Source organism: Ostrea edulis, chromosome 8 (genome assembly GCF_947568905.1).
Source record: "Ostrea edulis chromosome 8, xbOstEdul1.1, whole genome shotgun sequence".
NCBI lineage: Eukaryota > Metazoa > Mollusca > Bivalvia > Ostreida > Ostreidae > Ostrea > Ostrea edulis.
Genome location: NC_079171.1, coordinates 27,687,537 through 27,701,847, shown reverse-complemented (window position 1 = coordinate 27,701,847; position 14,311 = coordinate 27,687,537). Strand labels below are relative to the sequence as shown.

At 37.1% G+C, this 14,311-nt stretch overlaps 1 long non-coding RNA gene across 1 annotated transcript; it reads left to right on the top strand.

Moving 5' to 3' along the window:
• Positions 1 to 233: 233 nt before the first annotated feature.
• LOC130049519 (uncharacterized) lies at positions 234 to 2,061 on the top strand. Its single transcript, XR_008798061.1, has 2 exons — positions 234 to 1,055; positions 1,090 to 2,061. It is a non-coding gene; the product is annotated as an uncharacterized LOC130049519 (long non-coding RNA).
• The last annotated feature ends 12,250 nt before the right edge of the window (positions 2,062 to 14,311 follow it).

The following is a 14,311-nucleotide window of genomic DNA, read 5'->3' as shown; positions in this document are numbered from 1 at the left end:
CTAGGTGAAATGAATTAAGCAGTAAACAGAATTTTGAAAATTCCTATGGTGGATTATTTTTATTTGATGAACCCTTCAAAATGATACCATGATTACAAATATTCCACCATCCATTTATTAGATATGAAATATGGTCATTATACATTGAATACCTTAAAACGGATGACCCGTGTCAGAGTAGGTGTGGCACGCTAAAAAAAAACCTCACTGCTCAATTGCCATAAGCGCCGAGTATAGGCCTAAATTTGAAGCCCTTCACCGGTCTTGGTGACGTCTGTATATGAGTGAAAAATTCTCGAGCGAGACGTTAAGCAAGATACAATTACATCCATGCGAAAATAATCTCAATTGCTTGGGAGGTCAGTTTGTCCAAGGTCACGGCATCTTCAATCCTTCGCTTATTTTTTTTTTTTCATGGGATAATCTAAAGTTTTTGTATTTAAATTATTTGTTGACCTTGAGGAGACTATTTAAGGACAAAACTGTTCGGGTTTGCAATCTCGGAGAACTGTACTTGTAGTAGACAGAAATAATTAATGAAATTATTGCCTCATTTGACTATCAACATTCTTAAAATTACAGTCACGGTTTCCAGTGGTGTAGCTAGGTTTGAAATATATGTAAGCAGAAGCCGAGGACATTTTTCGTAATATGTAATAAAAATTTAACGAAAATGTTTGTAAGCACGTGCATAGTGTAGCTACCCACTGGTTTCTTTATAAAACATTTCAAATTGATTGGTATCGTGTGCGCTAAGAAATATTGCTGGTACAGTAATTGTTCTCTTTCCATACCCAGGCTGTCCAGCGGCCCTAAAATTCCTAATTTTTTTCAGTTTTGCTAAAATTCCTTTAAAAAAATGTAAAATTCAAGGGGAAATCCTAAAAAAGCCCTTATTTTTCATGTCAATTCCTACTTTTTTATCAGTCTTGAAAAATCAAAATGCATTCATACAAAATGTGTGTTATTAACGTAGATTGCAGTTCTTATTCAGATAATGCTGATGCAGTGAAAGGCAGTTGACCTGTGGATCCATGTGTCAAGCTTGTTTATTGGTTGTGACTTTGTGATAAAGAGTTGAGATTTTAGGTTATAGCCAATAATAGCTGAGACCATGGAACACTGGAATACGCCCTTCCTGTACTTACATCTTATTTTTCTGTCATGTGAGTTTCTTTATTGTCAAATTTGACAAGGTAAGTCCTTTTAAATAATTAAAACTTCCGCAATTTGGTTAAAAATTCATAATTTTAGACCTAATTTTTTAAAATTTTACCCCTAAAATTTGCCCTTATTTTTTGTCCAAGGGTGCTGGACAGCCTGCATACCACCCATCACATGAATCTGATGGACGGTCCAGGTGTTGCCTTATCATTGTTTAACTTTATCCAGAGTTACAATTCAAATGAAATAGCACCATCCTGTTTTTGTTGTAAACTTTATATCTTCTTTTCCAGAACCACTGACATTGAACAAACTTTCAACAAAGTACCTTTAGGTGAAGTTAATTCAAGTCTGTGGAAATACGGAATCACGTCCGTTTTACAAGGGAGATTTAGTAATAGAATATTATGGAGCTCCGTTGACATAAACCTAATAATTGAACATCATATCTTTATTATTTGAAGATATCATCAGTTCATTTGATGGGCGCAACAATTCAATATTAAAGATGTCCTCAAATCATTAATGGTATAAATTTTGAATTATTGAGCTCCACTTAAGGAAGTGCCCATAGATAGCAACATTCAATTCAAAAATGAAAAACGAAAAATGCTAAGCGCATGAAATAATACAGAGAACGTATCAAGTCTAACCCCGAACTTTATGAAACTACCAAAATGTACCATTCTGCCCATACCAAATTGAAAAGATCCCAATGGAATGAAGAGCAAAAGCAGATAAATCGAGGTTAGAGTAGGGAGAGGATGAAGCGATGCAGAAAAAGAAATAAATCAAAACTGAAAACAAAGAACCCAGAACAAGACAGGAAATAGAGAAGCAAAAACAGCAAAGAGAGAAATGGAAATTAGCAAAACAGAAACAAAGAGCCAATATGTCTTCACAGAAAAAAAGAAGAGTAAGAGAAAACGATAGAGATAGAAAAAGAAAACAAAAGGGAGAAACTATGTCTAAAGTACTACCACAGCAGTCAAAGTCTTCACCTGTTGATGTCAGTTCACCTCCTGTAACTGATTTTAAGGCATCCAATACACAATCAGAAGTCGACAGGGCTAAATCTAAACTCCCCAAAAATCCTGTGAATATGCTGAGGCGGTTTCAACATTAATCGACAAAGCATCACCTGACGAACAGAATGCATTGAAAAGATTACAATCCTTATTCAGAAGAAGAGAATGATACAAAGATATAGACACTGCAGGACATCAGAGTTGTTCTTTCTACTTTGTATATCAGCAGGAAAGTTCAAGTTTTGCAGTTATGAAAAGATTCTAATGGCAATCGGAATAATATATATCATGCCTGTGTCTATTGCGAAATCCTGTCAACAAATATTGCCAGACACTTAACTAATAAGCATCAAAAAGATCCTGAAGTTACAAAAATATATGTTTTCCTAAGAAAAGCAAGCAGCGGAGGCTAATGTGGGATAGTCTTGTTGAGAAGGGAGATTTTGCCCCAAAATTGCAGTGTTCTGACCCCAAATATAGATCTAAATGAGGAAATCCAGACACAAAAGAGTACCTGCTATGTCATTTTTGCAGAGGCTTTTATAAAAAACAAGACCTTTGGAAGGATCAAAAGTTGTGTAAATCACAGAGCAATCGCAACAATTCCTATAATACACGTATATCTGTCATCGGGAGTGGTAAGCTACTACTCACCAAAGTCGACAGAAAATTGTATGAGGAAATCATATGCAAAATAAAGGATGATAATATTAGAAGCGTTATTGAGAGTGACCCAGAGCAGTCCCAGGGTAGTCCCACCTTTTGAGAGAGCAGTCCTAGGGAGTGCTTTCTGGGACTGGTTGGTTGTCAGGTTGGTACTGTACATTACCGAGTTCAAACATTTTAAAAAACCTATTTGTTTGTGTCATTTGTCCTTTGGGAATTTTTTTTAATGAAATTGGGAAAAAGACATACTTTTTACCATTTGGGAATGTGACAGAATACAGGCCCCCTACGACCCCTAAAAAAACTTGCATCAGTATGACTCGTCATGGCTTTGCTATATCCTTGAGAAGATGATTTTTAAGTATTTTTCCTTAATTTTGCTATGTAAAAATTTGATCCATCACTGTGGCACCATCATACCCCCGGGGACTACAATTTTAACAAACTTGAATCTACACTACATAATGCAAGGTGAAGATAACGAACAGTGATCAATCTCATAACTCCTACAAGCAATACAAAATAGATAGTTGGGCAAACACGGACCCCTGGACACACCAGAGGTGGGACCAGGTGCCTAGGAGGAGTAAGCACCCCCTGTTGACCGGTCACACCCGCCGTGAGCCCCATATCCTGATCAGGTAAACGGAGTTATCCGCAGTCAAAATCAAGTTTCAGCTTTTCTAGAACAGTGGCTCCTGAGACAAAGTTTTAAAAAGATGCCACCAAATGTTCACTAATTCATAATGTTCTCCCCTTTAGAGAGGGCATCAGCCCGGCTCTTCATTTTGAATGAATTTGAATCCCCTTTACTCAAGGATGCATTGTGGCAAATTTGGTTGAAATTGGCCCCGACTGGTTTTTCCAGAGAAGTCGAATGTGTAAAAAGGCTACGGACAGACGCCAGACGAAATGTGATCAGAAAAGTTTATTTGAGTCTTTAGCTCAGGTGAGCTAAAAATGACATGAACTTACAATCTATCATCTTTATTTTTAGTAAGAAATGTTATACCTACTTTTCGCAAAATCCCTCTCACGGAAACCATTCTTTTAACTGGGGAATAGAGTATTTCTTCAACGGTCGCCTCTGGTGGATTCAGATAACCATTTATGATCTCTTGATCAACCTCAAACGGTGATGTCTGGAAAACCTGAAACACATACGTTGACTTTGTTCAGATTTACAAGTAATAATTTTAGCAAGTAGAAGAATCTAGCTTGGGGGAATTAAAGTTAATGTTATTGTATCACAATGAATTTTAATAACAATACACATGTGGATAACATGTAGTTTTGACATTCAAATGCCCTGAAGTCATTCAACAAGATTAAAGTAGAAATAACTAATTAATCCTGGTGCAATCTCTACCAGCGGACGCTCCGCAGATATACAATCTCCAATAGAGGGCATTCTCTCACCAGAGGGCGTTACGCTACGCTCCACAACACTTCTGTTATCGTCTGATTTACAAGAATTTTGAAAGTGAAAGTGAAGCTTGCATAGCGCCCTCTGGTGAGAGATTGCAATAGAGGGCGCTCCACAGGCTTTGTTCCAATCTCTACCCAGAGTTATCGTTCCTTACACTCGCACCTCTGGGCGCACTTGTTTCAGAAATTCGGGCGACGACTCGGTTCACTTTTATCACGTGACTTTTTGACCCGGTTTGTCTTGCGAAACAAGTGGGAAATCGGCCGAATATATATCAAAATGTAAAAACAAAAATTATGTATTTTTCAAAGCAGGGTTTCCGTTAACGCACAAAAATTTAATTTGACCCCCTGAACAAAAATTACTGCGTCAAAATGATGCAGTTTTCCCCCCGTTAATGCTGATGTATTAATTAATGCTTGGATAAATAGATGTTTGTTTTTTTACATTGGTACTCCTCGGATTTTTACATTAAATTCACCTGAATGAAGTCAACTCGTTCGTCAGCGAATTGTCAGATGAGCGAGTTGTCAAATTATTGTTCCTTTCCACGTAAGGTACAATTTCTTCCCTATTTCGGCATGGATTTAGTCAATCATCTACCAAAATCTCGGGAGATTCAGCAGAAGACGTCAATAATAATAAAACTAAGACTGTGGCTCCAAGTTCAACTTCGACTGGTCAGCAAATCAGTCCGAAATTTTAATCAAACTGAGTACATGTGGTTAAAGCAATACAAGCTGTAACTGACGGTAAATAAATTAGAAAATAAAAGAACAAAAAATAGTCAACATATATGCGATTGTATATATCTATCTTAATATAATCAGAGTGAATCTGAAGCAATAAACCCGTCATATTAGCAAAAAATGTTAATTCATGAATCATTGTCATCCTGTCAGTAATTCCTGCTCGTAACCTCCGATGTGCATTAACCTTGGGTAACCTCCGATGTGCATTAACCTTGGAGGTCACGAGTTTGGAAAAAGCGAAAGAGAGGCACTGAGCATGTGTTAGATTTGCAAACGGTTTAACATGCCAATTTTATAGAAAATTCACATTCAAACTTTCATTTGAGTGGCACATTTGCATAATTATTACCTTTTTACACTTGCATAGTATTTCTAGTCATTCATGAAACAACGTAATATTTTAAAACAAACGACACGTGTAGTTACTCGCGTCAGTTTCCGTCTTTGTATATGGCTTCGGGTCTCAGCAACCCGATTATGTTCGGCAACCATCGTTCCCATGTCCGTGTATACGACACAATGGCGGTTTGTACGAAACGCTCATTGTAGGTGTGCCCTCAAACAATATTCCCTTGTTTATTTTGCAGAAATTTTTTTCCAGATCTTGGGGATTATATTAGTTATACCAGTAGGTGTTATTTGGATAGTTGAAAAAATACCGTCGGTTACAGCTTGTATTGCTTTAATATATGATCAAAAAGTGGATTCTTTTGTACTTAAGCATTGTGAATGAGTTAAAAGAAAACTGACACAAATAACTTTACTGAAAAAATAAGAAGGAGGAAATATTAGAGAAAGGGAAATAAACTGAACATTTTTAATTGTGTTCTTATTTACATTGACTATATGGTGCACAAGAAATGACCCCCATTATTTGAAAATGACCCCCTGATACTTACCCCAGAGTGTCAAAATAACCCCCTATTTTATAAAAACCAAAAGAAAAAAAAAAACACTGCAAAGAACATCTGCATAACAGATTTCATAAAATGTAACCCATGTAAGTTTAAAAATCATAATTGATAATCAGTTTTATATTCAAACATTTTGTTCACAAACACTGCAGACTGGGCTGTAACTTCCACACAGAGTTTCCATAATTTGGACCACCACACAACTGATTTATCATTACAAAATATACTGTGTCACAGAGTTACTTATGAAGTGAATATCACAGTAAATGCAAAGCTATTTCTATATGGCAACAGTTTATTAAACTATGTAAATTGTCGTTCTAATAGAATACCTTCTCGGCGCCTGTAGACACTTCATTTTCGGGCAATAACTTTGGTAATAATTGACAGGTCTATCTTTATGAAATTTTGATATAAGGTTAATTGTGTCTAAAGGATGATGTTACAGTATGATCCGTCAAGGATCACAGTACTTGGAGACTCATGAAGACTTTGGTGTTTGATGCTATCAGAAACATGGATGCAACTTTTTTAACATCACTAGCTAGAACCCCCAGTTTCCATTGTGCTAGGATTAACTGGTTAGTGACCCATACACACATGCACAACGCGCGCACCATACAGTTATGTTACAAAGCTAGCTAGCATACTACAGAGGGTGTCTAAGGGTCAGAGGGTGCATATGCTATACAATATAGAGAGTGCAATGAACAGGAAAAGAAGTACAGTATTAACTCCGTTTACCTGATCAGGATATAGGACTCACGGCGGGTGTGACCGGTCAACAGGGGATGCTTACTCCTCCTAGGCACCTGATCCCACATTTCCAACACATTTCATGTAATTTGACAGAAACATATTTAAATAGTTCAAAACAAGTCTAAATCAACACGTACAATAGAGTCAACAACGTACCTAAAACCACTCCTTTTAGCAATAACTACAGTGTGTAGCTTTTCCACTAATATAATAAACACCACTCCGCTGAGCACTGTCCGGTAATGTTTTCATTGATTTCTCTTCCTATAGTCCTGAATGTCATTCCTCAACAACAACGGCTGTAAAAGGTCCATGCGAACACTGTCTCCGGTAAAGTTTTCATTGATTTCTCTTCATATAGTCCTGAATGTCATTCCTCAACAACAACGGCTGTAAAAGGTCCATGCGAACACTGTCTACAAGTTCAATCCGAGCACTTAGCTCCTCTTTGAGAGGATATTGGGTGGAATCATTCCAAAACACAGGTGCTACAATAGGCGAGAACCCTGACGTTCATGCCTGGGTCGACAGCGGAGTACTCTCTCCAGGTAGGGAGAGAATGGTCTGTGTTGGTGCCTATATCTCCTGACACATCGTAGATGATGGGCAACTTTTGGTACCGGTTGTAACTCTGTAAAGGTAGGAAGATGTATTTCAGTGACAAGGGGCTGTAATTCATATAATGCAGTGACACGGGGCTGTAATTCAGTAACACGGGGCTGTATTCCGGTCTTCCAACATTTGTTAATACTTAAGTACTGTTGAACGACCACCTATAAAGCCAAACTGTCTTTACTGAATAAATTGTTCTTTTTCATATGTTCTATTATTTCCTCCCTTACAAGTGGTTCCATTACTTTACAAATAATGCTTGTGAGATTCACTAGTCTGTAATTTCCAGCTACTTTCTTATTTCCCTTCTTGAATAAAGCTGTCATGTTTACACATTTCCAGCCTTCAGGTAAGGTTGCCGTGTTTCTAGATGTTTGAAATATGATGGACAATGGAAGACATATTGATTGTTAAACTTCTTTAAGTACTCGTGGATGCAATCTATCAGGCCCAGGTGACTGAAGTTTTTTCTTTACTTCCTCTACATTAAAGGTCATTGAACGTAGTGGAGTTAAGGCAACTTTATTTATGGCATATCGCACAACAAACACAGGGAGGTAATGGGGAAAAGGTTATCAATATAGACACCAATACAACAGCACCAAACAGTCAATGCCATCCATTATCTCACCAGAGGGCGCGTTACGAAAGCTTCACAAACAGGAGGAGCGCACGGAACTCTGGGTAGAGAATGAATGCCATCAACTACAGGGCAGTGAATATCTTGCCCCATCGACAGCCAAACTATTAAATAACGTGATAAGCTTCTCGAATACCTTATGCACGACTTAACTTTATTAAATTAACTCAATTTCATGTACGTTGGTCATTTCTTATTCACTGGTTATGAGTGTTGATTGAATATTGTTTAACGTCCCTATCGATTTAATTATATTTCTATAGTTACAAATGAAACTTGTAACTGTTCGTTGTCTTTGCCTCTCATACATACCCTGAAATCCTTATGATAAAACGATCCCATGGGGCGACTAAATGCGACGGTGCTTCAGATGAGACCACAAAAGACTGAGGTCCCGTGTCACAGCAGGTATGGCACGATAAAGACCCCTCCCTGCTCAATGGCCATAAGCGCCGAGCATAGGCCCCAATTTTGCAGCCCTTCACCAGCAGTATACAATCAATCAATCTTATGCTAAAACGCTCTGAAAACACAGAACAGTGGCATCAAGGACCTTAGGTTATAAATCACTCATTTTCTGCAGGTTTCTTCAGACTTGGTAAACAGTTCCTCGACTATTAAAGCACATGTTGACTTTAGATCATTGGTGAATGCTCTCTACAGCTCTTCTGTTGTTTGGTCTTGTTGTGGAACATTGCAGTGCTTCCAAGGTCTTCTGGTACTTACTGGATATTTGGTCCAGTAATGGTTCAGATATTACTGGACAAAATCAGTTTACCAGACCAAATTTTTATAGGCAAAGTTAATCCCCTATTGTGGCCCCACCCTATTCTTGGGGGCCATGGTTTTGACAAACTTGAATTTACTCTATATCAGGAAGCTTGCAATTTCATGTAAATTTGAACCACTGAATGGTTCTTCAGAAGCTATATACTCCCATGTAAAATTTTGGTCTCCCCTGGGCCCATGATTTTAACAAACTTGAAATTTAAATCTGCACTATGTCAGGAAGCTTTCATGATTGAATTTTCTGGCCCAGAATGGCATCAGCGACGTACTTTATTAGCCCAAGCATTTCACTTCATATTCGTCAGTGGAGTACATGTAAATTTTTCCAATCCGTGTTCAACACCAGTGTTATGAAATACATGTGTATTATTTTAAACTCGAACAATTCGCTTAACTCAAATTCAAATCAAACGTGCCCATGTTGTTTAAGTACTTCTTGATCAGAGTATAGTTTAAACGCTTTATTTACTTGTTATTTATTACCTAATTCAAACGCTTCAAAGACGTCTGTAGTTTCACGGGATACTGCTCAATTGTTTTATCACCCTCTCGGAATTGCAGATGATTGCAAGTTTGATAAATATTTGAGTTAGACGTAAGTTTCTACACGTTTTCTTTTTGCAATGACCAAAGATCAGAATAAATTTTGGGACATATCTAATCTTGTATTTCATTGGAAAAAAATATCGGACACTTGGTCCGGCCAGCAACTGATATTGATCGGAACAAAACAAAAATTACCGGACATTTGCCAATGTCCGACGGACCTTCGGAATCACTGACATTGCTTCGCTATAGATTGATTGGTTGCTAGGACGTAAATGTGACTGCCCAAGATGAACGAGGGCAGTAAGACCAGCTACTTTCTATAGGGGATGTAGAGATCACAAGGCTTCGTCCACTCGTTTGGCAACATGGACGTCTCAGTCGGTGGTAATATACCGGACTAATACATTATGCAAGACCAGCTGTGTGCCAATGTCCTTCCCCATCTCATACTCTGAAAATTGTGCTGTCCGTGGTAGATTGGAAGTACCAGTTTGTACCAGTTATCCAATATGAATCCCTTTACAATGGGATTTCGTTTTACTCTGTTGTGGTTGATTGATTGGGGTTTGACGCCGTTTTGGCAATATTTCAGCCATTTTACGGCGGTTAACTAATTCAATTATGTTTAGTTGTGAGTGTTTGAGTTTCCCAGACACCCTCTGTGAGCCTACTCTTTTTTGAACATCAGGTGTGGATGAGGGTGTGTCAAACAGAAGTACTTTATATTAGCATCAATACACATACACATACCCACATACACATATCCAAATATACATCCAACATACTCGTAATCACATACACATACCCATATATACAGATACCCAAATACATATACCTTAATAGACATACCCACATTCCTTCTACCGATTGTAGTGGGTTCTGCCCCTCTGATGAAAATAGCTGGATCCATGCTTGCATTAAAAACTTAATTTCTTTAATCACATTTATATTTTGAAAGTAAAACCATCATAAGGAAATTTGATAAATTGTCCGCTGATATAGGTATTCCCTTTCCCTGATATAGAGTTAGTTGTCCTGAAACCAAATACAAGGTGGTGTACAAGTGATCTAATGCTGGATCAAAATATATTGTAAAGAAAAAGAGATAAACTCGCCGGTAATTCTATATCATTTTCCTCATTTGTCATTGAATTCAATACATGTAGCCCCTCACTTATTGCCTTCAAAGTGGAAGCTATACCCATTCTAATAATCCTCTTTGGTAAACATCCCGTGGGGGTCCGGGCTAGAATAGGTCCTAGGTACCCCTCGCTTGTCGTAAGAGGCGACTAAATCGGGTAGTCTCTTGGATGAGACCGCAAAAAAACGAGGTCCCGAGTCGCAGGTGTGGTACGATAAAGATCCTTCCCTGCTCAATGACCATAAGCGCCGATGATAGGTCTAAATTTTGATGCATTCCTGATTTTGAAAAAAAAAAGGGTAACAATATATTTATGTGAATCAATATATATATATATATATATGTATATATATATATATATATATACAGAGCATAATAACAAAACCTACATATAAATACATCTAGCACTACAACTAAACTAATCTACAAACGTATTTACAACGCAGACTACATGTTTTTTGGTCTTTAGGCTTGCTAATCAATGTTGAAAGTAGAGCGAATTAGGACATGCCTTTTTCGTCCAAAGAGCTGATCTAAAAATGATTTTCAAAAAAAAATTGTGCCTAATATCTGTATATTAACACCCCTCCCCTGGATTTAAACAAATAATTACTTAATTTCTTAATGCCCTGATTTTACTTTCCATCTTACGTTTAAATTTTAACATAAATTATAATAAGCCTCTGGATCTGCTCGGGCAAGTCTTCCCCATCAATGGTAACTTTAACACTTCATGTTTTTTTCTTTGGGGGGGGGGTGCGGTGTCTTGCAGTTTCACGGGCTGTGACAAAGGCTGTTGGGACATATTTCTGGTTGACATTTGCATCTATAAGATAAGAAATGTAGTGATGAATGAGAGTAATGTTGATTTTAGAATTAAGAAATTATTAAAAAGAAAACCAATTACAGTACTTCTAACCTCATATGAAATCATAATATTTGAAGAAATCAATGATTATTTAAGATATATGCATGCTGGGCACATTTATAAATACATTTATACATGCATTTTTGCCTTTTGTATGCCCCCGAGATCGAAGATCGGGTGGTAAATTGTTTTTGTCCTGTCTGTCATTCTCTCTGAAACTACCATTGCTAATAACTTTTGAACATTAAGTGATACAGCTTTGATATTTCACATGAGTGTTCCTTGTGACAAGACCTTTCCGTGGGTACCAACATTATTGACCCTTGACCTTGGAGTTTGACCTACCTTTTGAAAACTTTAACCTTGCTAATAACGTTTGAACAGTAAGTGATAAAGCTTTCATATTTCACATAAGTATTCCTTTGTGACAAGATCTTTCCATGGGTCTTGCATGTTTGAAGGGTGTTGACGAAAAAGTAGGTCACCTTGACCTATTTTTCGAATTTAATGGCTATATTTATATATTTCAGATACTATTTGACCTACAGTCATCAAACTTTGTCAGTTGATGCGTCTTGCATGTTCAAAGGGTGTCGACCAAAAGTAGGTCACCTTCACCTACTTTTGGAATTGGACGGCTATATTTATATAATTCAGATGCTATTTGACCTACAGTCATCAAACTTTGTCAGTTGTTGGGTCTTGCATGTTTGAAGGGTGTTGACGAAAAAGTAGGTCACCTTGACCTACTTTTGGAATATGACGGCTATATTTATATATTTCAGATACTATTTGACCTACAGTCATCAAACTTTGTCAGTTGATGGGTCTTGCATGTTCGGAGTTCGCTGACCAAAAAGTAGGTCACCATGACCTACGATTGGAATTTGACAGCTATATTTCAATATTCAGATACTAATTGGCTTAAAATCATCAAACTTTGTCAGTTGATATTTCTTGGGTTCTCAAAATGTGTAAACCGAAAAGTAGGTCACATTGACCTACTTTTTTTGAATTCTTAGGATTTAACTAAAGATTTAGAATACTAAGAGACTAAGAATGGAAATGGTGGGGTTGTACAATTTATCAGAAGAGCGATTCCAGGCCCTTGGACCTCTTGTTTATTATGTGCGCTTCTTTTTGATTGGATAATACTAAAACATGTAATTAAAAGTTAAAATAAAATGATTTTTTGCTATGGGTTTACGACATCACTATTAAATTGGGGGAGGTTTGGGGAACATAAGTAACGGTCCCCGTTACAATTAGAACTAGTTATTATTATGCTTATTATTCTTATTTTTCTCCGGTACTTTTTGTGATTATATACCTTTTGAAGGGGGACATGACCCTTCATTTTAACAAATTTGAAAGCCCTTCACCCAATTTGAAAGATGCTTTGGCCAAGTTTGATTATAATTGGCCCATTGGTTCTGGAGAGGAAGTCGAAAAGTTTAAAGACAGACATACGGACAACAGAAGATCAGAAAAGATCACTTGATCTAAAAATAGGAGTCGTGAACAATTAATTACCAATGTATAAAGAAAATGTTGAATTCATTTCGGTCTTGCTAAATGCTTAACATACTTTTTGTGATATTTTCGCTTTATTAAACTTTACAATGACAAATAACCAGAATGGATAATGATGAGGGGGGGGGGGGGGTACATAAATAGACTGAATATAAACCTGTTGTGGCACATTTTTACTGCCCCAGAGCTTGAAGATCCTTTCAACTTCATGGAAGACATAGTCTGGGAGTGAGGCTAGACCAAATACAACCGATAGACTATCTTTCTGACAATCCTGTAAATATGATTCGATTTCCAATAACACTCTTATTAAGTGAAAGTATAATAGTCATTGCTAAAGAAAGTTATTTTAAAACGTTTATTAGAACATTTGATTTGCAATGGAGACAGTGATTAAGGTCAAGGAATCTCACTTCGCGTACGTTTTCTGAATAAGAAAGAATTCTCAAAAAGATACACATTTGCTGTATGTGGGATAATACGACGGAGGACGCATTTTTCCATTGGTTGTCAGTTTCGTCCCTGAGGTAAATGGCTCGTGCTTGATTCTAATGATATAGATAGATAGATATAGATACATATATATGAATGGAAAAAAAATGTACATGTATTGACTGTATTCACATTCGTTACGTACCTGGGAGTTGGTGTCCTTCTTTGTTGCACTTTTGTTGTGGAGGTTCCCCACCAACTTCCCCTCCTCAGTTGTCAATCCACATACAGTTCAATCTGAACTTCACTATTGAAATGGAAACGTTTCATATGCACACTTGTACAAATAATGTATAGAATTTTAATCTAATACAAGCAACCTTTTTTTTAAATTTAAGGTTGGTCACATTTAATAGTCATACATGTATGAATATTTATTGACATTCTTAAATAACGAATAAGTTTGAGATCTATCCTCCCACCCCCCACCCCCCTAAGAAACTTCATATAGTACTTATACGGTACCAATTTTGTTGCACCAGATGCGCATTTCGACAAATAATGTCTCTTCAGTGATGTTCAACCGAAATGTTTGAAATCTGAAATAACAATGAAGTTTTAGAGCTATTATAGCCAAAAACAGCGTGCCAAAAAAAGGTGGAGTCAAATTCGTCTAAGGATCAGAGCTATGCAAGAGGGAGATAATCGTTAATCTTGAAATGAATTTCTAAAATTTTATAACAGCAATTAAATATACATCCGTATCTTCAAGCTAGTAACGAAGTATTGGGCTGTAGCTGTATCGAACCAAGTGTTTTTTTAATTATAGTTACGTTGAGAAGACTTACCGATAAGGAGCTAAGACTTCATTGTCTCCCTCCTCTTGGAGCAACTGTGAACACGCTGATAGATGATTCCCTCCCAGGAGGAACATCAATACATTCGTCCTGTATCAGTTCCACATTGAACTGGGATGGATCCTTGACCCACAAATAAAATCTTTTGAAATACACCACCCAGAACACGGTAATTGCA